The 26,594-nt window shown below is 44.6% G+C and overlaps 1 pseudogene; it reads right to left on the bottom strand.

Annotated features, from left to right (window-relative positions):
* Positions 1–483: 483 nt before the first annotated feature.
* On the bottom strand, positions 484–6,450 carry LOC149465787 (uncharacterized; annotated as a pseudogene).
* Between the last annotated feature and the right edge of the window lie 20,144 nt (positions 6,451–26,594).

The following is a 26,594-nucleotide window of genomic DNA, read 5'->3' as shown; positions in this document are numbered from 1 at the left end:
AAAGGTCGGTAACGAGTGATAGCAAAAGTACAGATGGCAGCAGGAGGGACAAGAGTGAAATATTGACTGGAGAAGGCACAATAATCTGGCAAACAGGAAGTGCAAAGAAATGGCTTAAATCAGGAAGTTCATGGGAGAAGCAAAGAGTTCAAGGTTCAGCAGAAAATAAGGCACAAGGCAGGATTATCCAATGGATCAGGCAGAGTGCTGTCCAGCATTCCTGGTAGCTCAGTAAGAAGAGTTACTGGAAGACACAGCAGATGTCCCAGGTTCAAGTCCAGGCCCTGACAGTACTCCCCTCCTCCCAGGACATCATCTGAATGTCTTAGGGCCAGGTTTGTGAGGAAACCTCTGGTGGAATTATCTTGGTAACCTAGGGCATGGGTGTCAAACCGGTGGCCCTCCAGCTGTTGCGAAACTCTGCCTTTGGGAGTCATGCTTGTAACTGTCAATCTTGCAATGCCTCATGGGACTTGTAGTTTGTTAATAGCTGGAGGGCCGACAGTTTGACACCTGTGATCTAGGGGCATGAACATTCTCCTCAGGTTCCCAAACATTTTCCTCTTGCCCATATCCTTCCCATTGAACCAGATATTGTAATTTGTTGCTAAAGATTCTGGAACCAAGAATTTTCTCTACCAAAAATTCTTATTCACCCTGTACTTCAACAGGTGGAAGAGGTGGGAGAATTCTTCCAGAAAACAGATTTTCATGAAACGGTTTGAGTAGCGATATGTGAAAAACAGGGTGAATCTTCATGCTGTCAGGAAGTTTTAAGTGAAAGGTGACTTGGTTGATTTGAGCAGCAATCTGAAAAGGACCCACAAACTTTTGACTTAGCAGATGGAACATTAACCTTCAAATGTTTGGTTGATAGCCAAACTTTGTCACTCACATGAAGGGTAGGAGGTGATCTGTGATGCCTGTCGGCAGCCTTTTTGTAGCATTCTTGAGTGTCCCTCAAAGTCTCAATCAATTCCTCCAGAATTTCCTGCAATGTAGTTAGTCTGTTGGTAAAAGCAGGAATATGAGTTGTAATAGGGAGATCAGGAATAAAAACTGGATGATAGCTGGTGTTTAAGTAAAAAGGACTTAGAGAAGTGGAGCTATGTTTGGAATTGTTATATGGAAACTCTGCCATAGGAAGATAGTCCACTCAATCATCCTGAAAATAACTGACAAAACATTGAAGATATTGCTCCAGAGTTTGATTGGTCCTCTCGGTCTGACCATTAGACTGGGGATGAAAAGCAGAGGACAGATTAATTGTAACACCTAATGCTGAGCAGAAGGTTTTCCAGAATTTTGAAGTAAACTGCACTCCTCTGTCTGACACTATGTCATCAGGGATTCCATGTAGTTTAAAGACTTCTCATACCATCAGTTCCACAGTTTATTCAGCAGTGAGTACCCTCTTAACTGGAACAAAATGAGCTATCTTTGTGAGACGGTCGACAACTACCAAGATATTGGTCATTCCTTTTGAGGGAGGTAAATCATCCACAAAGTCCACAGAAATTGACCCCCAGGGTCTTGATGGAAGTGGCTTGATGGTGGTGGCTGAAGCAACCCTAAAAGGAGAAGCTTGAGGAGTCTTATTGAGTGCACATGTCAGGCATGAGGTTACATAGCGTTTGACATCTTTCTTGTAACCAGGCCACCAAAAGGAACGTGATAAAAGTTCTTCTGTCTTAGAAGCCCCAAAATGCCCAGCAAGTTTGGAATCATGAACCAACCTGAGGGCTTCAACCCGCGCAGATTCAGGTATGTATATATGATGCCCTTGAATCCAAAAAACATTCTTATAAGCCAGGTTAATGACCTTAGGTGGATGATTTAGCAGTGGGTCATTCTCATACCCATCTTTGAGAAAATTTGAGAATGCTTTAGAATTTATAGCCCCTAGGAAGTTCTTTTGAGGCAGGATCAAGCATTCAGAGTTGTTTTACTGAAGAGGACCAGATAATAAAATTAAACCTGGAAAAGAACAGTGACCAATGTGCTTGTCTAGAAGACAATCTCTTGGTAGAACAAATTAATTCTAGATTTTTATGATCAGTGAGAACATTCACAGGATGCTTAGTCCCTTCCAGCAGATGCCTCCATTCGGAAAAAGCTTCCTTAATTGCCAGCAACTCCTTATTCCCAATGTCATAATTCTTTTCAGCTGATGACATCAAGCGAGAAAATAATGCTGCATCTTTTCTCCTCTTCACTGAGAAAGGATAGCTCCCACGGCAGCGTCTGAGGCATCCACTTCCACAATAAAAGGTAGCTTGGGATTGGGATGTACCAATATTGGTGCAGAAGTGAAAAAAGTATTTAGCTTAATAAAAACAGTCTGTGCCTTCTGAAGAAATAATAAATCCCAAGAACTGGACTTGTATTGTTCAAACTCACATTTTTCCAATTTAATGTAAACTTGGTTCTTTCTTAATCTTTCAAAGACATACTTACAATGCTCCTCCAGGTTATCCGAAAAGATGAGAATATCATCCAGATATGTAATCACAAACTGGTCCAGCAAATCTCGAAAAATATAATTGATGAAGTGCTGAAAAGTTGCAGGAGCATTACAAAGGCTAAAAGGCATAACCAAGGACTCAAAAGTGCCCATATCTGGTTCTAAAAGCGGTTTTCCATTCATCTCCTTGATGAATGCGGGCAAGGTTATATGCCCTCCCGTAAATCAAGTTTTGTAAAGACTTTGGCAGAATGGAGTCTTTCCAGCATTTTAGAGACTAGAGGGAGTGGATAACGGTTTTTAATATTGATTTTATTCAAGTTCCTAAAATTGATGCATGGACGCAAGGTGGAGTCCTTTTCTGAACAAAGAACAGGGTTTCTCCTGCAGGAGACGTTGAGGGTCTGATAAAGCGCTTCTCTAAATTCTGTGCCTTTAGTTCAGGTTCTGATAGATTGAAAAGGCGGCCGAATGGTATTTCTGCCACTGGAAGCAGTTCGATGGGACAATCGTATGGGCGATGAGGAGGTAATTGATTGGCATTCTTCTTATCACCGACATCCTGGAACTCATGGTATTGTGGGGGCAGCTTGTCATCTGACTGGGTAGTTACCACATCAACTCGTGGTTTCTTGTTTGGTGGAGAACTTATTCAACAAGGTTCTCTACAATGTTCATCACAATGGGGAGACGTAAAATGTAAAGTCCGTTCTCCCCAGTTGATGGAGGGGTTATGGGTAGAAAACCAAGGAATGCCCAAGATGACAGGAAATTTGGGTGATGTAATGATCTAGAAGCTGATGGTTTCATGATAGTCAGCCCCAAATTTCAGTACCAGAGGAACCGTTTCATGGGTAACAGGTCCTAATGATAAAGGTGGACCATCAACCGTCTCCATATCAACAGGGGCAGATTTGTTTCTCAGAAGTAAATGCACCGGATTGCATCTGGAAGTAAATATGACATTGGTTAAGGAAACCTCTGTAATGGCGGCGGTCTCCATTAAACTTAAGTGGTAGCGACATACGTGTGTTAGCAATATTGCGGGAACATAAGTCCAACAATCATCTCTGCAGAGCATGGATTTCCTCCTGTTGCCCCTTTACCACACTTTGAAGTTCAGAAAAAATTTCTTGATAGGGAACACCTCTGAAATTTGCTGCATGAAAGGAGCCACGGCATTTACGATAGTGGCCTCCATGTTTATGCCAGATTATTCTGTCACGGTCAGGTGTCAGGCTTAGAGACCAGCAGCTATAGTAGCGGAAAAGCTCCCACCAATCAGCAGGATGGTACACAAGCAGGTCACCCTGGCAGATAACGCGGGCTCACATGAGGTGCGCGGTCTAAGCACTACCTGATATTCACCGGAGCTCCTGATGGTGGAGTTGGATTTTGTTGCATGTTAGTACCAGATTGTGATCCTCAGGATTGCCGCACCAGGAGGTGAGCAAGCCAGGGTCCAGTAGTGGGGGTAGCAGGTAGGGATAAAACAGAAGCATAGTCAGTAAACAAGCCGAAGGTCGGTAACGTGTTTGCAGGCTGGGATTGAGCAGAAGTGTGGTCGAAGAACAAGTCAAAGGTCGGTAACGAGTGATAGCAGCAGGAGAGACAAGAGCAAGATATTGGCTGGAGAAGGCACAATAATCTGGCAAACAGGAGGTGCAAAGACATGGCTTAAAGCAGGAAGTTCATGGGAGGAGTAAAGAGTTCAAGGTTCAGCAGAAAACAAGGCACAAGGCAGGATTATCCAATGGACCAGGCAGAGTGCTGTCCAGCATTCCCAGTAGCTCAGTAAGAAGAGTTACTCAAAGACACAGCAGACGTCCTGGGTTCAAGTCCAGGCCCTGACAGTACTCCCCTCCTCCCAGGACATCTTAGGGCCAGGTTTGTGAGGAAAAGATTATATACAGGCAGTGGCTGAAAAGCATGCATCTAGTCTCCAACGCAAGAAGTTCAGAGCATGAACCTAAATTAGAGTCCACATGGGAACAAAAAGCAAAAACCTCAAGTGCTGGAAATCAGAGGAGTTGTTTGATCATTTATTCGATTTCAGTCTAATAAATTCATATATTACAGCCGTAAAGGACTGACTGGTGTCAGAATTTTAAGCCTCTGGAGAAAGTGAGGAAATGTTTTTCCTAACCTCAACAGACAAGTGGACTCCTTCCCCTTGTTTGAGGAGATCCACAAGTTATTTGAGAATGAATGGGAAAAACCAGAGAGGAGAGTCAGAATGCAGAATCCGTTTGCAAAATTGTATCCATTTAAGTCCACCGATGCCGCTTGTGTGAGACAGCTCCAGGAATGGAGGACTCAACCACTGTCAGAGATCCGATGGATAGGTGGCAGATACTCACCTTTAAAGGATCTATTCGGTCGCAGGAGCAGCCTGTTGGCCCGCCATAGCGTTAACATCCATCTCAAGGGCTTTAAAGGTCTGTGCCCCGAATGTGGAGACAGCATTACATTCAGGGATGGAGACAGCAAAGATCATTTCGGCCCCCAAAGAGCTCAACCTGATGTCAGTTTTCCACAGATCTGGTGAAGCTATTACCAAGACTTATGGCACATTCTGTGACGGCGAAAAGGGCTCTTTGGGTGCGGCATTGGATCTCGGATGGAGCTTCAAAACAGGCTTTGTGTAACATCCAATACAACAGCAAGATGTTGTTTGGGAAAACCCTTGAGGAAGCTATTAGGTGGGTCACAGGGGGCAAATCAGATCTGTTACATCAAGGAAGAGACTGCAACCCTTTCGGTCAGGGCAGTTTTGAGTTCAGAAGAGCCCTAGAACCCAGATCATACATACCAGGCAAGGAAAATGCTAGGCCACAATGGAGAGGGACTAAAAGTTTCTGCCTGTGGGGAGTGAAGTCCAGAGCAGGCCAGGCTGCGAAGAAGACCGAAACATCTTTTAGATGGTTGAATCGTCCAGCCCCTTCAGGTGGGAGTCAGGCTGGTGTCATTCTGGAGGGTATGGACGGTAAGGACTGGGGACTGTTGGGCTCAGAAGACGTTGAAACACGGATACAGGATAGCTTTCTGGGAAAACAATCAAATATGTTTTTCCAAACAGACTGGCCGCAGCACCAGAAGAAACGACAATTCTTATAAGAATATGTGACAGAATTATTGCGGAAGCAAGCCATCACACCAATTGCGCCAGGACAACTGCGGAAAGGAGTGTATTCCCCTATTGTCCTGGTGCCCAAGGCCTCTGGGAGCTCAGACTAGTGATAGACTTGAACCATTTCATCGACCCGAAAAGATTCAACATGGAGTCAGTATACACAATTATATCAGTAGTTCAACCAGAGGATTGGCTGATTTCAATTGATTTGGCAGATGCAAATTTACATGTCCTGATCAGCAAGCATCATCAGCGATACCTTAGATTCGCAGTGGGGGAGGAGCACTATCAGTTCAGATGTTTGCCATTTGGGATCAAGAAGGCAACCAGAATGTTTTCCAAGATCTTACTGGCAACCGTAGCATTTATTCATATGCAAAAGATAAATATCTATCACTATCTAGATGATATCCTGGTGGTGGCTGGTTCAAGCAAAGAGCTAACACTACAAAAATGACAAAGTATTAGCGATCTTGTCCACATTTGGATGGCTTACAAACAGCCAGAAGAACCTTCTAATATCAACCCAGGAGATGGAGTACCTGGGTATGGTTTTTAACACAAGATTGGGACAAATCTTCCTGCCCTACCGCAAAAGAGTCAAACTAAAGGCATGCGTCTCCAGAGTAATGGAATCACCAACACTGTCGGCCAGAGACTGTGTGATGCTCTTAGGGATATTCACCGCAGCCACTCTGGTGGTGCCTTGGGTGAAGTTCCATATGAGGGCATTCCAAATGTCCATCCTAAGCCTATGACATGGCTGTTCAATGGACCAGGAGATCTGTGGGCTAGTGCGGATGCGACAGAGCTTAGTCTGGTGGACAGCACCAGGAACCTTCTGGCGGGGCATGCTTCTCAGTCCAGGAGACTGGATTATTGTAACCTCGGATGCCAGCTTCCAGGGCTGTGGGGCTCACTGTCTCAGGAGACAAGCCCAGGGCAGATGGCATGCTACAGAGACCAGGTACTCAAACTTCCTGGAACTGCAGGCAGCATACTGGGCCCTGCGGGCCTTCAAAGAGCCGATTCAGGGTGCCAAGGTCATGTTAATGATAGACAATCAGACAGCAGTAGCCTACATAGCCCAACAGGGTAGAACCAAGAGCCTGCCATTGCTCCAGCTGGCGACCAAGATCTTCCTGTGGACCGAGATTCATGTGGAAGCCCTAATAGCAGCCAACATTCCAGCCAAGCACAACCAGATAGTGGACCAGCTAAGTCGGAAGTTCCCCACCAACAGCGAATGGTCAATCAACAAATGCTACCTGCAACCAGTCTTCGCCAAATGAAGAACGCCCACTGTGAACCTGATGGTAACACCAGAGAATGCGCAACTACCAAAATTCTAGACGAGGTTCGCATGCGACAAGGTATTAGCGCAGGATGCCTTCTCAATTCCTTGGCAGTTCCCTGTAGTGTATCTGTTCCTTTCAATTCTTCTAATCATGAGGACCCTGCTAAAGATTGCGAGGAAGAGAGCCCATGCATCCTAATCCTGTCTTTCTGGCCTTGAAGGCCACAGTTTTCTCTGCTCCTGGAAATGATGGTGACCCCGCCAAAACCTCTACCTTTCTGGAAGGATTTATTACTGCAAGAGCATTGGGTTCATCCCAACCCAGGGAGATTATAATTGACGGCTTGGTTGTTGAGTCGGCCAGTTTACATTCGCAAGGCCTATCAGAAGAGGTAATTTCAACACTATTAAAAGTAAGGAATGCTACAACAAACACAACGTATTCTAGGATATAGAAGAAATTTGTAACTTTTTGATCACAGCATAACTTCTTCCCGCTGGCTCCAAGCATCGCAAGTATGCTAGAGTTCCTGAACTCGGCACTGAATATGGGCTTGGCCTTTTAGCTCATTCAAGGTGCAAGTCTCAGCACTGTCTTCCTTCACTGGACACAAATGAACAGATGAACCTTTAATTAAACAGTTCTTCAGGACAGCAATAAGAATGCGGCCTCCTCAAAAGGACTACTTCCTAGCCTGGGACTTAGGCACGGTACTAAATGCTCTACTACAGCCCCCAGTTGGGCCTTCTGAATCATGCTCATTGTGGTTTCTTACAATTAAACTAACCTCCCTTACAGCTTTAACAACAGCGAAAAGGGTGTCTGAATTAGCAGCCCTGTCCTGCAAGAATCAATTCTGCATCATTCGCCCAGATAAGGTGATTTTGCATCCTTCGTCTACCCTAACCTCCAAGGTAGTTTTTAGGTTCCTGGGAGGCAGAGCTATCCAGCTTCATGCAACCACCAGAGCAGATGTATCAATCGGACCTTAGATCACTAGACATGGTCAGTCTGTTGTCAACATACCTGCAGCGTACGCAACATGTACGCAAGACTGATAACTTACTCATCATCCCATCCAGGCCTAGGAAAGGGCCAATAATCTTCGCCACTTGGATCACAAGAGTGATCAACTTAGCATACAGTCAACAGGGCCTTGCTCCTCTACAGAGAATAAGAGATCATTCCACCAGAGGGATTGCAGCCTCATGGGTATCCATTGCATATGTACCAGTGGAAAACATATGTAGAACCACTAGCTGGAGTTCATGCGAGACCTTTGCACATCACTATAGATTAGACATAATCTCTGCAAAGTATTCTATGTATAGAGCAGTGGGGGTGTCAGCTCCTCTTAGACTTAAAGATTGTGTGTCAAGCAGTCAGACTGGTTGAATTTTCTCTTCTATATCCCACCCTAGATTAGCTATGGTATATCCCATTGTGTGCTGCCCGCAGGACGAACAGGAAAACGGAAAATTGTTATCAAATACTTACCGTAATATTCCCTTCCTGGTCTGTCCTCACGTCAGCACAATTTTCTTCCCTCCCTAAGTGGCCTGTTGCTGCTATGTAATAAAACAGCAAGGAAGGGGAAAACCTCTTTTTTAATAAGCTGGAAAAGGTGGCCCTGAGGATCCAAAGGGAGGGGTTAACCTATTGTGTGCTGACGTGAGGCCAGACCAGGAAAATTACAGTAAGTATTTGATAACAATTTTCCGTTATATATACTGGCTGACTTGGCAGAACCCACAGGCAGCTTAGGAAAAAAAGTTTGTAAAAAAAAAAAAAGAAACATGATGTTATTTACATTTATTCCAAAGTGTCTGTTGTGTTGGTGCCTGCTGTAATAGTGGAAATGAATGGAGGATGGGTGGATGAATGAAATGTATGCCTCCACCATTCATAGATTGCATTACCTTCACGTAAGCTATAATACAGCTTCTGTGAATGGAGAAGAAGGGCAGAAAGGGTGGGTATAGTTGACACTCGAATAGTGCCTGTCATAGGTCCAGCACTGGTATTAACCCCTGTGGCTCTGGAAAATAACAGCTGCGTATGGGAGGAGGGCAGAGGACATTGAATTTCCACTATTACAGCTGGCACCAGCACAATGGACACTCCTGATTAAATATAAGTAATGTCCCTTTTGCTAATTTTTTTTAAATGCTTTTTTTCCTAAGCTTAGGCTCTAAAGAAGAACTTGACCCCTACCTAGCTCAATTTCTTTATTGCCTGGTAAGTGTTCCTGTACAACCGAGCTTTCTTGTTATATACATACAGTGCACATATAAAGTATGCTTTGTATTCATAAAAAAGCCTTAATTACTGTGTCACAAGCAACAGTCCCACATAGACCTCAGAACAGAAATGCAATTTTAGACGTGTGGCTGTCTTAGGCAAAAAATGGGAAAGTCCTAGCTATATGAGTGCCAACGACAGCTGGAAACCTTGGAGAAGTAAAGCCAGGATGGTGCAGCTGTTGTAGGTCATTCAAATGACATCTTATAATAGTGGACTTGTGTTTTCAGGTAGCCAGTCTATGGTACGCCTCCTTTCCTACGTTAGTGGAGTGCAGCTGAAAACCTTAACCAGTGATGACAGACCTCCCCACACGCAGCCCTAAGGTCTCATGCACACAGAATGTTAAAAAAAACTCTCCTAGAAGCTGTCCTCCTGGCAGCAGCATTTTTGCAGAAAAAATGCGTGACACTTGTAAAAGTATCTAATGCTTTTACAAGCATTTAGGTGCCTTTACAAGCGTCAAGCACTTGGGCGTTAATGCATTTAATTGGCCAAAATGATAATTTATTCTGGCCATTGAAATGAATTAACGCTCAAGCGATAAACACGCTCAGCATTTAGAAGCATTTAGCCGCATCAAGTGTTTTTTCTGCCAAAACGCTGCTGCTCCTGGATGCACTGGCCCCGGATTTCTTTTTCCTGCTGTTAAACGTTACTGCTACTAAAAGTCTATGTGTGCATGGACACATAGGATAACATAGAGAGCCATTTGGAAGCAGTAAAGAAAAAATGCCTGATGCCCATAAAAGTGGCTGCAAAAATGCCCTGTGTGCATGAGGCTTTACAATGCGAAGATGTTCATCTCCAGAATATCACACTGATGAATTCTTAGAACTTTGAGGACTGGTATACCTTAATTATCTGCCTAAAGTAGGATAGGCCTGTCATTTATCATGACATTGAATTGCCTGAAAGTCGTGATCACAAAATCTGCCTCGTGGCATACTATTATTTTAACTGCCATTTAAAATGACAGCAGCAGTAAAGATCAATGTTGTCACAAACTGGTATCTCTTTTCCATTCTTTGATAGTGGTTACCAATCACTATTCTTGATCTGGCAGGAAGCAGGTATAGGTGTGCAAATGCCCAGTTGTCATTCGTCTTTCAGTACTGGCCACCTGCATATCACTAAGCTATGCTTGCCAGTCTCTACCTACTACCCAAGCCTTGCCTTGGTGTGTTGGAATTGCCACCTGCAACAACTGTCACAATTTCAGCCATCTATTTCCCCTCTGCCCTATCCAAAATTCATCTATAGCTTACAGTTTTGAAAAAACCCTATAGGGTATATGTCTTCCTCAAAGAGAAGGTACCAACATCCTATCTATGAACTTTCACACCAACACTGTAGTACCGTACTACCATGGGATTTTTGTAGGTACTAATAAAGCAGAACTCATAAATTACACTTCATACATTTACTGATCTATTTATAAAATTCTTCTTTCTTTAAAAAAAATTATACATATAAAGTGGGATTACACTTAACTAAATTTGTTAGAATATTCCCTCTACCCCTTGTGAGGAATTAGCCTAGTAGCGGGTTGTGTTGGACTCCCTGGATGAGGCAGAGCACGGTGAAAGAGGCACAGTACGACAGCAGGATCTTGGTGAAGAAAGTTGTGCTTTATATACAAGGCTGGTGATTACAAGGTGCATATATCCAAAAAAAAAAAAAAAATACAAACAGAAAATAAAGCCTTGCCACGTTGGGCATCAACCTGCAGACACAGGATCCTATCTACTTGTCTGGATACAGCCTACTACTGCTCAGTCACAGGGCGTTTACACAGAGCTTCTCCAAGTCGGGCACTGCCCGAGGGCCCCGGGGTCAGTAGGGACCCCGTGAGATGCCCCTGGTACCTTTTTCATAGGCTTTTTTGAGTTTGGGCAAGGACACAGGGGCCCCATGATCCCCTATTGCCCGGGGGCCCCATGAGTTGTCACTCCGCCCCTGACTCTCACCACAGTATTGTTTGGTTGCTCCCCAGTCTGTACTGCACAGAAAACTGGTTCCAGGTTGGAGCATTCTCCCTAAGCAGCCTGGGAGTTTTCTAGAGCCCAGAGCCCTTAACCTGCTACGGCTGAGCTCATTAAATCATCAGTGAGCCAAACAGGCTCACTACACAGCACAAAAGGAACAACAATCAGTGTAGAGCATGAATCAGGGACAAATATACCTCCCATCCTGGACACATCCCTTAGTTCTTACTTCCTGGCTTCCTGTCACATACCCCCTCTTGTTTCAACCTTGAGGTTGGAACACATGTTGCTAAGCATGCGTGCACTCGGGACAGGGCATCTGCATTCCCGATTCTAACACCAGGGCAGTGTTTTATGATGAAACTAAATTCTTGAAGGGCCAGGAACCACCTATTCACTCTTCTAATGCTCTCTTTGTTTTGTGCCATCCACTTTAAGGGAGCATGATCTGTTACCAGTTCTGTTACCAGTTCAAATTGTCTACCCAAGAGAGAGGTAAATGATGGGGTGTTCTTTCCCCTTGAAAACCTGAGACAACACAGCTCCTAACACAACATCTGATGCATCAGTCTGGACCACAAAGTCCCTTGAAAAATCAGGGGAGTACAACACTGGCTGTCTACATAAGGCCTGTTTTAAGGTCTTAAAAGCTGCTTCTGCTTCAGGGGTCCTCTTGACCATGACAGACTCCTTCTCTTTTGTCAAATTGGTCAGGGGAGCAGCCTGTGAGGCAAAATGAGGAATAAAACGCTAGTAATATCCAGCAATTCCCAAAAATGCTTGTACCTGCTTCTTGTTGGTGGGGCGTGGCCAGCTTTGTATAGCTTCAACTTTGTTGACCTGGGGCTTTATCAGACCTCTCCCAATGGTATATCCCAGATACTTGGCCTCCTCTAGCCCAATAGTACATTTTCTTGGATTGGCTGTAAATCCGGCTTTCCAGATAGAATCTGATACTGCCTGGACTTTCGGTAAATGTGAGTTCCAATCGTCACTATGGATGACCACATCATCTAAGTATGCTGGAGCATAGGCTCAATGGTATTGGAAGGTCTTATCCATCACCCGTTGAAATGTGGCCAGAGCATTCTGCAACCCAAACGGCATCCTCCGATACTGGAAAGAACCCTCTGGAGTTAGAAATGTCGTTTTTTCCTTGGCTGTTTCCGAAAGAGAAATCTGCCAATACCCTTTGGTCAGGTCCAGTGTTGTCATGTACCGGGCTGTCCCTATGCGATCAATCAGTTCAATGGGATAGGTGTCAAAGTTAGTGATTTTATACAGTTAGCAAAAGTCATTACAACTTCCATCTGGTTTGGGCACAATAGGACTGGACCAGTCACTATTTGACTCTTCTATAACCCCCAGTTCGAGCATATTTTTTATTTCTTGGTGAATTGCCTCTCGCAGAGTTTCTGGAATACAGTAGGGTTTCAGCTTGACCCTTTCCCCTTTCATGCTCAATCCCAGACACCCACCCAGGGAATGCTGAGAATTATTCTTTATTGCAGAGCACAAATTCTCTAGCTTCCTGTTGCTGCGTTTATGATAGAGTGTCCACTACCCGACCTCTGGGACTTCCAAGGTAGGCGGAGCAGGAATCAGGGCAGGCTCATCGAGCAAGGATTCCCTATCCTTCCAGGGTTTTAGCAAATTTACGTGGTACACCTGCTCAGGTTTTCGTCTTCCTGGTTGGCTAATTTTATAATTTAAGTCACCCATTTTTTCCAACACTTCATATGGGCCCTGCCATTTGGCCAGGAATTTACTTTCAACCTTTGGGACCAACACCAACACTCTATGACCAGGTGAAAAAGAACGGATCCGAGCCCCACGATTGTAAATTCTTTGTTGAGCCAACTGGGCTTGTGTCAGGAAAGGGCTCACTTCTGGTGGTGCTGTGGCTCACCTGCTCTATGGGCTGCAGTACTGGGACTTACCAGCGAGTGCCTTTCAGCAGCCAGGATCTCACCTCCTGCAATCAAGCCATCACCTGAGGCTGATTGCAGGAGGTGTACTTAAACAGTAATCAGGCCTGTAATCATTGCCTTGGTGTTTGTTTCCCATGAGCCTGTGTTATCCTGTTTCCCTGAACCTGCTACCTGTTACCTACTCCTGTGATCTACCTGCTTGACTCTGACTACGATTGAACTGCGCCTGCACCGACTCGGCTCTCCCTTTGACTATCCTCTGTACCTGATCTGCCCGATTGATCCTGACCCGGCCTGCCTGACTGTTCTACCTCTCCTGTGACTACGCTTTTATTCCGTGTCCTGTCTTCCTCCCTTCGCCCATGCTTGATCTCCTGTGTATGACCCTTGCTAGCCCTGACTATGCTTGTATTTCTGTACATGTATATATTAGGTGAAGGTTTTGGTTATTTGGTTTTTGTTTGCACTGTGCGTTTTGTATACTGGTGTATCTCACAATAAATTATATTATCTACATCACTCCTGAAGCCTGATATTCCCTGTGTTAGTCCACACATCTCTGGTCATATCTGGATTACTGACAGTTTGAGCCATATGTTCCTTCAAAATAGGCATTACTTGTTTAGTTCTGTCTTGCATTTGGGCCACATGTTCAATTACACTTCTATGAGGGGAACTCTCACTCTCCCATGTTTCCCTTGCAATGTCCAAGAGCCCCCATGGGTGCCTCCCATACAGTAGCTCAAAGGGAGAAAACCCTGTGGACGATTGGGGAACCTCTCTGATCGCAAACATTAAATAAGGCTGCAAACAATCCCAATTCTTTCCGTCTTTATTGACCACCTTCTTCAACATTTGTTTTAACATTTTGTTAAAACTTTCTACTAACCCATCTGTCTGAGGGTGATACACTGAAGTAAGGAGTTATGTCACCTTCAGAAGTTTGCAAAGTTCTTTAGTTACCTTAGACATAAACGGGGTGCCCTGGTAGGTTAGTACTTCTTTGGGAAGGCGTACACAACTGAAAACCTGAAATAGCTCTTTGGTAATTGTTTTGGCAGAGGTTCCTTTCTATGATGAAGTACTGGAGAGCAATCCTCTTATCAGGATTCACTAATTCCCCATCTATTTTATTACATTCTCTCAGGCCCTTCAATTGTTCATTGGCACATTTTCTCTGTGTACTTCTAAGTCATCAAACACTAGAGGTTGCTGTTCCACTTCTGAGGTTGTAGGCTCCTCCCTAGGCCCTGTTGTTTCCCCTGCTAATACTAAAAAGGTAAACTCAGGTGAATCCTCACCCTCAGAGGATTCCCTAGGACAGTGATGGCGAACCTTTTTGAGCCCGAGTGCCCAAACTGCAACCCAAAACCAACTTATTTCTTTCAAAGTGCCAACACTGCAATGAAACCTGAATATCGAGCTTTTGGTTTAGAAAAAACAACTCGTACAGTAGTGCAAACTAATTAACAGTACAGGGATGACCAGAGACTGCGGACACAGTACAGGGATGACCAGAGACTGCGGACACAGTACAGGGATGACCAGAGACTGCGGACACAGTACAGGAGATGACCAGAGACTGCAGACACAGTACAGGAGATGACCAGAGACAGCGGACATAGCACAGGAGATGACCAGAGACTGCGGACAGTACAGGGATGACCAGAGACTGCGGACAGTACAGGGATGACCAGAGACTGCGGACAGTACAGGGATGACCAGAGACTGCGGACACAGTACAGGGATGACCAGAGACTGCGGACACAGTACAGGGATGACCAGAGACTGCGGACACAGTACAGGGATGACCAGAGACTGCGGACACAGTACAGGGATGACCAGAGACTGCGGACACAGTACAGGGATGACCAGAGACTGCGGACACAGTACAGGGATGACCAGAGACTGCGGACACAGTACAGGGATGACCAGAGACTGCGGACACAGTACAGGAGATGACCAGAGACTGCAGACACAGTACAGGAGATGACCAGAGACTGCGGACATAGCACAGGAGATGACCAGAGACTGCGGACAGTACAGGGATGACCAGAGACTGCGGACAGTACAGGGATGACCAGAGACTGCGGACAGTACAGGGATGACCAGAGACTGCGGACAGTACAGGGATGACCAGAGACTGCGGACAGTACAGGGATGACCAGAGACTGCGGACACAGTACAGGGATGACCAGAGACTGCGGACACAGTACAGGGATGACCAGAGACTGCGGACACAGTACAGGGATGACCAGAGACTGCGGACACAGTACAGGGATGACCAGAGACTGCGGACACAGTACAGGGATGCCCAGAGACTGCGGACACAGTACAGGGATGCCCAGAGACTGCGGACACAGTACAGGGATGACCAGAGACTGCGGACAGTACAGGAGATGACCAGAGACTGCGGAAAGTACAGGAGATGACCAGAGACTGCGGACAGTACAGGAGATGACCAGAGTCTGCGGACACAGTACAGGAGATGACCAGAGACTGCGGACACAGTACAGGAGATGACCAGAGACTGCGGACACAGTACAGGAGATGACCAGAGACTGCGGACAGTACAGAAGATGACCAGAGACTGCGGACAGTACAGGAGATGACCAGAGACTGCGGACAGTACAGGAGATGACCAGAGACTGCGGACAGTACAGGGATGACCAGAGACTGCGGACAAAGTACAGGGATGACCAGAGACTGCGGACAGTACAGGGATGACCAGAGACTGCGGACACAGTACAGGAGATGACCAGAGACTGCGGACACAGTACAGGGATGACCAGAGACTGCGGAAAGTACAGGAGATGACCAGAGACTGCGGACAGTACAGGGATGACCAGAGACTGCGGACAGTACAGGAGATGACCAGAGACTGCGGACAGTACAGGAGATGACCAGAGACTGCGGACACAGTACAGGAGATGACCAGAGACTGCGGACACAGTACAGGAGATGACCAGAGACTGCGGACAGTACAGGGATGACCAGAGACTGCTGACATAGTACAGGGATGACCAGTGACTGCGGACAGTACAGGGATGACCAGAGACTGCGGACACAGTACAGGGATGACCAGAGACTGCGGACAGTACAGGGATGACCAGAGACTGCGGACACAGTACAGGGATGACCAGAGACTGCGGACACAGTACAGGGATGACCAGAGACTGCGGACACAGTACAGGGATGACCAGAGACTGCGGACACAGTACAGGGATGACCAGAGACTGCGAACAGTACAGAAGATGACCAGAGACTGCGGACAGTACAGGAGATGACCAGAGACTGCGGACAGTACAGGAGATGACCAGAGACTGCGGAAAGTACAGGAGATGACCAGAGACTGCGGACAGTACAGGGATGACCAGAGACTGTGGACACAGTACAGGAGATGACCAGAGACTGCGGACAGTACAGGGATGACCAGAGACTGCGGACATAGTACAGGGATGACCAGTGACTGCGGACAGTACAGGGATGACCAGAGACTGCGGACAGTACAGGGATGACCAGAGACTGCGGACACAGTACAGGGATGACCAGAGACTGCGGACAGTACAGGGATGACCAGAGACTGCGGACACAGTACAGGGATGACCAGAGACTGCGGACACAGTACAGGGATGACCAGAGACTGCGGACACAGTACAGGAGATGACCAGAGACTGTGGACAGCACAGGGATGACCAGAGACTGCGGACACAGTACAGGGATGACCAGAGACTGCGGACAGCACAGGAGATGACCAGAGACTGCGGACAGCACAGGGATGACAAGAGACTGCGGACAGCACAGGGATGACCAGAGACTGCGGACAGCACAGGGATGACCAGAGACTGCGGACAGCACAGGGATGACCAGAGACTGCGGACAGCACAGGGATGACCAGAGACTGCGGACAGCACAGGGATGACCAGAGACTGCGGACAGCACAGGGATGACCAGAGACTGCGGACAGCACAGGGATGACCAGAGACTGCGGACAGCACAGGGATGACCAGAGACTGCGGACAGCACAGGGATGACCAGAGACTGCGGACAGCACAGGGATGACCAGAGACTGCGGACAGCACAGGGATGACTGCTGACCTTTGGGGAGGGAGGGGGAGCGGGTACCTGAATTTGACAGGTACCCGCTCTTACTTCCGCAGAGTTTTTTTTTTTTATCTTACCTGTTCCGTTGTCTTCCCGGCTTCTGTAGTGTGGGCGGACAGCCGGATGCCCAGTGCGCATGCGCGAGAAGCGCTGCGCTTTGTGATTGGTCCGGCGGCTTCTGGGATCTGTCATGTGTCCCAGGTACCGCCTTACCATTCACAAAGAGCACTGCTTCTTGTGCATGCGCACTTGGGACCCGGCTGTCACGCACACTACAGCCGGGAAGACAGCGCGCCGCTGGATTCTCCTGGCGTGCCCACAGATAAGGCTCGGCGTGCCGGCTGTGGCACGCGTGCCACGGGTTCGCCATCACTGCCCTAGGAGAACCTTCAGGCTCTGAAGGAACGTTCAATGGGAAATCTGGGCCATTCCAAAACTCCCAGAATTTTGGGAAATCCCTCTCCACAATGGCGTCATGTGGTAGTTGGGGAAACAGACCCACCTGATGACACAGGTTACCCAGGGAGGTCTCAAAGAACACTGTTGCCACTGGATGCTCTCGAGTGTCCCCATGAACACAAATGACTGCCAGTTTTCTAGGATGCAAGGTTTTTCCCGTTACCAGTTAAGTTTTTACCAAGGTAACCAGGCTACCTGGATCCAACAACACAACAACATTTTTACCATCAATACACATTTTGCATAAAGGTTTCTAATTTCCCTTTACAGCAGTGCAAGTAACAATTGCAAATAGGGACTGTGGTCTCTCTGTAGGAAAGTCATAGTGCATTGGTTCATCTGTACTTGGGAAATCTACTGCTACATGTCCCTCTTCCTGGCAGTAGTAACAAATTATCCTTCTGCTCACCTCCTGCGGGTTTGACCTTCCAGGCCACGCTCGCCAAACATTAGAAACAGTCCCTAAAGTGCCTTTAGTCTCCCCTTTTCCATTCTCTCCACCCCCATCCCTTGGTGCAATCTTACACGTAGCCAGGGATGGTCTGGTCTTGGGGTGGAAAGTCTGTGAGTCCTTTAGGGATGACGTAAGATTTTCGGTTGCTAGGTACCTTTCCACAAGGTACACAAGCTTGTCTGCTGTTTCTGGATCTCCATGACTCATTCATTTCTGCAAGGTAGTAGGGAGAGACCTCAGAAACTTGTCCATAACCACCCGTTTCACAATCTTTGGTCCAGACAGTGTATCTGGCTGCAACCATTTCCTGGTCAATTGAATAAGGTCATACATTTGGGATCGGGGGGGTTTTCCCAGCCAATAACTCCAGTTGTGTACCCGCTGAGCCTGGACAGCCAGGGTTACGCCCAGCAGTGCCAAAATTTCCATTTCCAAATGATCATAGTTCTTGGCCTCCACAGGCTCGGGTCAAAATAAGCCATTTAGGACTCACCAGATAGTAGGGGAGCTACTAGTCCACCACAATTTTATCAGCTACGTGTCACTTAAAGTCCACCATGTAACATTTTAGATAAAGCCAGTCACAATAAAACCAACATATAAATTATGTCTGTCCAAAGGATGTGCATCCCAAGTGCCCAGGGCAGATCAAAACAGTCCTTAGGAATACTATAGATGGCTACAATCTCATCGAAATTTAAGAAGCAATCAGCGTTATCTATTTGCGAAAACACAGATAAGGTCACCAATGTATTGGACTTTCAACTATAAGAGAAAGTCCACCCTACCTTGAAATGTATCTTGGCTGATCACTTTATGATTGGGCCAGGGCCACAATTTCTGGCAGATTGGTGGGGTTGAATGCATGAAAATAGCTGGATTTATCTGGAGGCTACATTGTGAACTGTAAGTGACACATACCTGATTAAATTGTTGGGGATTCCAATGTTTTCTAAAGTACTGTAATTTGTACTTATGTACTTGTACATACAGTACATACCCTGTATGTATTAAGTGACTGACGAGGCTCACAAAATGTGTTGAGATCAATCTCTTGTTCCCCACTTTGCCTATATGGAAGATCCTTTTTGGATGCTGTTGTGCATTTGAGTATTTAATAATATGCAAGACCATTAAAGGGGTAGAGAGAATACAGTAACAACTTTAATTATGTGTCAAAGTATCACGCCAGCTTGTTTATATATGTCTTTTTTTTTCTTAAAGAAACAAGATAAATAAATGTATGAATGTATTTTATGGGTTCTGCTTTATTGGTACATAAAAAAAAAAAATCCAATGGTAGTATGGTAGTACAGTGTTGGTGTGAAACATCAATATCTTACTCTAAATTCCATCCCAAACATTGGAGGCTTTTGTATAGCTTCTTTCCATTGGATATTTGGGCAGAGCCTGAGTCACTACTTTTGCTACTGTTGGTAACAACAGAAACACTCACTGCTAAAGGGAAATAGATGTACCATATAGAATAGTGCATTTTCGGGAAGAGGAGGAGAGAGTGGTACTCTTAGTCAAGCAGAGTCAGACACACAATATGGAGCAATTAGGATTTGATCTCTCAGAGAGAAGTGAACAATCAGAGGCCAGGAATGACCTTTATACCTTCAGAATATAACACAATGCTAGCCGCAGCAGGTCATATTGGGCAGAGCTGTCCAGTCTCAATCAGGGTCAATTCCAAGGCTATACATAATATAACAAACATATCCCTGGTGTGTAGTTCATCATGTGTTTTGCTGAAGCTTAATTTACTTGACAATATATACATTACTACAAAGGTGTAACTCAGGAGAGGCACTGGGGTCAGCTGCCTGGGGCATTATTAAAAATATGGGGTGCATTATCACACTGAAAAAAATTCTTCTGTGTATAGCCTGCCAATTGTATCAAACTTACAATATTACAATTATAACTTTGCCAAATTGGCACTGTCTGTGGTCATAGCATATATCCCACAAGAGGGATGTGTTGTAATGAAAATGGTCACAAATTTTATTTTATTTAGTGGAAAATCTGGATCCACATTCTCCAATCTTCTGTTCAGTGTATTTGATTGACCTTAGCATACTTGTTATCATAGTTATCATTGCTTTCCAGCTTTAATCATACCATAGTTTAATATGTAATGGAAAAAAAGTATATTTTTTGCTTTAAATGTAACAGCTTCCAGAGTGCTCTAGCATTAGGCTGAAGCTAAATGGAAGTGTTGGATATTGCATCCAAGAGGTGCAGTAACAACATAAATATAATTACTAGTTTGCCTTAATACATCTAATATATTTAATGTTTTAGTTTGGAACAACAATCGACAACTTCCTAGTTCTGATTTAAGTGAGGAAAGGGTGGGCTCTTTGTCAGGTGTTTATTGCTAAAATAAAGAAATAGACAGCACTCCTTAAACACTATTAAAACATAGGCATTCATTTCATATACCGGTATTTTCAAATATATGTGCAAACCACACGTCCTTGTTAAGGCCCCTCTGCACAATGTGGTTCCTAAGGCACCATTCTAATGGGTGCTTTGCCATGCTGCCTATCTACTGATTCCTCCTTTTGGGATTGATAGTTATGTGCGAATAGAACTGGCCACCGAGCCTGTACACATCAATGGCGGCTGAAGGTATTTCTGCCTGTTCACAAAGCTAGAGGCTGGTGGCACACAAAGTAGAATATGGAGGTAACGTAAGCTGGCCATACAGTAGTAGAATTTTGTTAAAACTTTTTGTTTCAGGAACATTCATTCAACTCTCTAATCATTAGTGGGGTTGTTCTGCTTCTGCAATCTAAGAACTGAAAGTATGATCTCTATAACTGATCCAGTTGTGGTGAAATAGCTTTAACTTACAGTCTTGGTAGCTTGGTAGACAGTCAATCCAAACTCTCTGCATACATTAGTGGACGGACATAAGGGCTTAACTATGTGGAAGCACAATCTAGCATTTAATTTGTTAAGCCATTTCAGGACCTACAGGATGCCTCTTGTTCAGCAGCTTTTCAGAGACTGGGAGCCAAAACATCACTTCATCCTGTTGGCACCACAGCACAGACATTTTACCATTTCAGTTTTCAGGCCCTAAGCCTAGATAGAAGTACTCTGTTTCATTTCAAAGGTCTGAAGTACTACTATGGTTACAGGTTCAATTCAAAAGTGGTCACATTCACACCTGGGACAGTCAGGCGTCTTGGCTGCTGCACCAGAACCTTTCTGTTTGTCACCTCTGACTGACCCCTCTAACCAACCACCACCACTCCTACTCTGAATCAGCTGTTACAAAGATTTCTCCAGATATATGCTGAACAAAGATGTAATGTCCGTTCTGCTTCTAGATACAATTCCAAAACCTTCTGCGCATGAGTGTGGAGGATTCAGGACAATCCTTCTATCTGTTCTTTTCAAAGATATCACCAAGGGACGTATAGGACCTTGCTGCCCTCAAATGGCTGGGGTAGTCCAGAAACCAACTGCAAAGAAAACAGGGCTCACCAGCCTACCACATTATCCCAAGTGAGTTTATAAGAAGTAGATAAAAAGCATATATATTCACAAACAACAAAGTTGTTACAGCAATATAATAGCTGTCCACTAACACAGCGGTAGGTAGGACCCGGATAGAAGCAAACGTCGAGAAGATGCCTTCCGGGGATCTGCAATGGGGTACTTGTTTCAAGGGCAAGCCCTCTTCAGCAGAGCCAAGAAAATTAGGACCCAACTGTTACACTTCATATACTCTACTGACATGAGAACCTTAGACTTCTCATCACCCTCAAGGGGTGGGTGGCCACGGCAAGATCACATGGTTAGCAACTGTATGAACAAAAAGTATAGTATTCTCACACCAATTCAAATGCTATAAAGCTACGTCAACCATATGTAAATAAATAAATACATAGATATGAATATAAAAGTATATGGCCCATATATATATACTCCATAGGCATGCTGGTAGGTGAATTGGCTCCTGTCTAAATTGTCCTTCGTATGTGTATGTATGAATGTAAGTTAAGGACCTTAGATTGTACACCCCTTGAGGGTTAGGGACCGATGTGAATGTACAATATATATGTAAAGCGCTGCTTAAATTGATGGCGCTATATAAGTACCTGTAATAAATAAATATATATATATATATATATATATATATATATATATATATATATATATATACCCACACACACACACACACACACACTATATTGCCAAAGTATTGGGACACCTGCCTTTACACGCACATGAACTTTAATTGCATTCTAGTCTTAGTCCGTAGGGTTCAATATTGAGTTGGCCCAGTCTTTGCAGCTATAACAGATACAACTCTTCTGGGAAGGCCGTCCACAAGGTTTAGGAGTGTGTCTATGGGATTGTTTGACCATTCTTCCAGAAGCGCATTTGTGAGGTCAGGCACTGATGTCGGATGAGAAGGCCTGGCTTGCAGTCTCCACTCTAATTCATCTCACAGGTGTTCTCTCGGGTTTGGGCCAGGACAGTAAAGTTCCTCCACCCCAAACTCGCTCATCCATGTCTTTATGGATCTTGCTTTGTGCACTGGTGCGCAGTCATGTTGGAACAGGAAGGGACCATCCCCAAACCTGTTCCCTCAAATTTGGGAGCATGATATTGTCCAAATGTCTTGGTATGCTGACGCCTTAAGAGTTCACATAACTGGAACTACGGGGCCAAGCCCAACCCCTGAAAAACAACTCCACGCAATAATCCCCCCTCCACCAAACTTTACACTTTTCTCAATGCAGTTAGGCAAGTACCGTTCTCCTGGCAACCACCAAACCCACACATGTCCATCAGATTACCAGACAGAAAAGTGTGATTCTTCACTCCAGAGAACACGTCTTCATTGCTCTAGAGTCCAGTCGCAGCGTGCTTTACACCACTGCATCAAAACGCTTTGCATTGCACTTGGTGATGTAAGGCTTGGATGCAGCTGCTCGGCCATGGAAAACCATTCCATTAAACTCTCTATGCACTATTGTTGTGCTAATCTTAAGGCCACACAAAGTTTAGAGGTCTTTAGCTATTGACTTTGCAGACAGTTGGCGACTTCTGCGTACTGTGCGCTTCAGCATGCGCTGACCCCACTCTGTCATTTTACATGGCCTACCACTTCATGGCTGAGTTGCTGTTGTTCTCAGTTGCTTCCACTTTGTTATAATACCACTAACAGTTGACTGTGGAATATTTAGTAGCAAGGAAATTTCACAGATGGACTTATTGCATAGGTGGCAACCTATCATGGTACCACACTTGAATTCATTGAGCTCTTGAGAGCGACCCATTCTTTCACAAATGTTTGCAGAAGCAGTCTGCTTGCCTAGGTGCTTGACTGTATACAGCTGTGGCCATGGAGGTGATTGGAACACCTGAATCCAATGATTTGGAGGGGGGTCCCAATACTTTTGGCAATATAGTATATATATATATATATATATATATATATATATATATAGAGAGAGAGAGAGAGAGAGAAAGAGAGAGAGAGAGAATCCAAAATATTAATAATAGACTGTAATTATGCTTAATACAGGAGGCATGTGAGGCCTAAGAATAGTGTGTATGACATGCCATTATTAAGCTTGTGATCTACCAGAACTCCCAGATCCTTCTCCACCATTGATACCCGCAGTTGTACCCCCCCCAGTATGTATGATGCATGCATATTCTTAGCCCCCACGTGCATAACCTTACATTTATCAACATTAAACCTCATTTGCCACATAGTTGCCCATTTAAACAGTGCATTGAGGTTGGCTTGTAAGTTGGAGACATCCTGTAAGGACATTATTCCATTGCACAGTTTGGTGTCATTTGCAAAGACTGAAATGGTATTTTTAATCCCAGACCCTATATCATTTATAAATATATTAAAAAGTAAGGGTCCCAACACTGAACCTTGGGGTACACCACTGACAACCCTAGACCATTCAGAGTATGAATCATTAACCACTACCGTCTGAATATGATCTTTTAGCCAGTTTTCTATCCATTTACATACTGATTTTTCCAAGCCTGTAGACTTCACCTTACACATTAGCCGTGTGTGGGGAACTGTGTCAAATGCTTTTGCAAAATCCAAGTATACCACCACCCCTCTGTCCAAGGTTTTGCTCTCCTCCTCATAAAAAGAAATCAGATTTGTTTGACAATTTCTGTCTTTCATGAATCCATGCTGTCTGTTGCTTAAAATATTTTTTTCCAGCAAGAACTCATCTATGTGGTATTTTATTAAACTCTCCAGTATCTTCCCAACTATAGAAGTTAAACTAACAGGTCTATAATTACCTGGTAAAGATTTTGACCCCTTTTTAAATATAGGCACCACATGGGCCTTACCCTAATCCAGTGGTACTATGCCAGTCATTAAAGAGTTCCTAAAAATGAGAAACAATGGCATTGAAACAACAGAGCTGAATTCTTTATGGACCCGTGTGTGTATGCCATCCGATCCAGGTGCTTTATTCACCTTTATTCTGTCTAAATATTACAATCTTGTTTTTAAGTTCAGTTGAATATTTACCCATTTGTCTATTTCCTCTTCAATGTTGTGAGTATATTATACACTTGGAACTATGCAAAATATTCTATATGGACATATATTGTGTGTTCTAAACAAATGTATCTCTAATCTCGCAGACTATATCACCTCTGTGCAGAGTCTTTTCCCTGAGGAAAGAGTAGAATTACCCTGCATCGGATGATTATAACACTATTTCTGTAACCAAATAGCTTTTGATGCTGATATAATGTTATATTATGATTTTTGGAAAATAGTTGTCATTTTATGTTTTTTATATGTGTGAAAATTTTATGGAAATAAAGACTTCATATAATTTTAAGCTTATGTACTTATGCCTTAAAAGTCCAACTTAACTTGGGAAGGGGGGGGGGGTGTTCTCCTACCTTTGCTCAATATTCTGGGGATGGTGGCTGTTTATCAGGAATTCCTTTGTTTCTTTTTTTCTCTCTTAGCCATGCATTTAGTTCTCTAATCTCCCCTGTCTTTCCTGAGCTGCGCATGGCACAGGTAATATTTCAGAGAATATCACCTTGGAGGTCCTTCCCTTCAACTTGCAGCCTAGTTCTTTCATTGTAGAGCCTCCACCTTCCTTGTATTCTGTCATTGGTTCCAACATGGACCAAGACAGCTGGGTCATGCCCAGCCCCTCCCAGTAATTTATCAACCCAGTCCACCACATGCTGAACCCTGGCACCAGGGAGACAGCAAACCATTCTGTTGAGGTGATCCTGGCGACAAATTATTCTATCAGTCCTTCTTATTATAGGATCCCCTATTACCACCTACTGTCTAGGCCTTCCTGCACTATCTTCAACACCCCTCCAAGATGGGCTTCTCTCCAGGCTGTTAGTGATAACAGTGACATCCAGGGCTAGCACCCCTGAGCTTGCCACCCCCACATCTTCACCCAACTTGACAAATCTGTATGGGTGTTCAAACCCAGGGCCGGACTTCCTTTTCTGTGAGCCCCTACCACTTCTTCTCGCTACAGTAACCCATCGTCCTACCTGATAGTTTTGACTAGACCATCAACATCAATCCCATTAGCTACTTGCTCAGAGAGCAGAAGACCCCTTTCAAGGATGTTGGTTCTGCCCAGTGTTGCAACTTGCTCCTCCAGATCTCTAACGTGAGCTTCCAGAAGGGCAACCTGCTCACATTTGTCACAGAGGTATCCATCCTGGAGTTGTTGCTTCTTTGTTGCATACATGCTGCACACTGTGCACTGCACAAAACCTTCAACTCCGCTAGCACTCATATCCCAGTTACAATATTATTATTATTAATAGGAAATATCAGATGTCACTTACAGGTTAGAAGACTCCTGCTATAATCTCCTGTTTCCAACTCCAATTTTTAACTCCACTTAATCAAATGTCCACTTGATCAAAGATCCAGCAAGCAAAATACAGGCAAGCTCAGAGTGAGCTCTACAAAAAGCACTGGAGCACCTGTGACCAATTAACCCCTCCTCTTAATCAGCAGACTGAAGGAAGGAAAGGAAAGGAAAAAAAATGCTAATTAAAAAGTGACAGAAAAAGTGATTTAAAAAAGTAAAAGCTGCTAGCAAGACACCAAAGAAGAAAATAAAACAACTACAAGCACCAGCAATCACTAGCAGTCAAAAGCAACAATATTTTTCAGTCTCCACTCAAATTTCCCACTCTTTTTAGCTTCCAGCAAAATGTGCCAGTGATAAAAAGTGATAATAATTAATTAACAGATATATCTTGCTAAAACTTCATATAAAAATATCAATAACATATGTGTTTGCACAGTATTAATCGATACAGAAATGTGTATTATTCGTTAATTACTTGGAAATAAATGAGTAGGGATCCTAACTAAAAGGTTCCCAGAACAGCTGTAATGGTGTCCAAAGAGATGAGGGATAACTGGTAAGACATTAAGAAAG

The sequence above is a fragment of the Staurois parvus genome, unplaced genomic scaffold (assembly GCF_062004578.1).
Source record: "Staurois parvus isolate SC_StPar_1 unplaced genomic scaffold, SC_StPar_1.0 ptg000137l, whole genome shotgun sequence".
Lineage (NCBI taxonomy): Eukaryota > Metazoa > Chordata > Amphibia > Anura > Ranidae > Staurois > Staurois parvus.
Note: the sequence above shows the minus strand (reverse complement) of the source record. Positions and strands in the feature narration are given on the sequence as shown.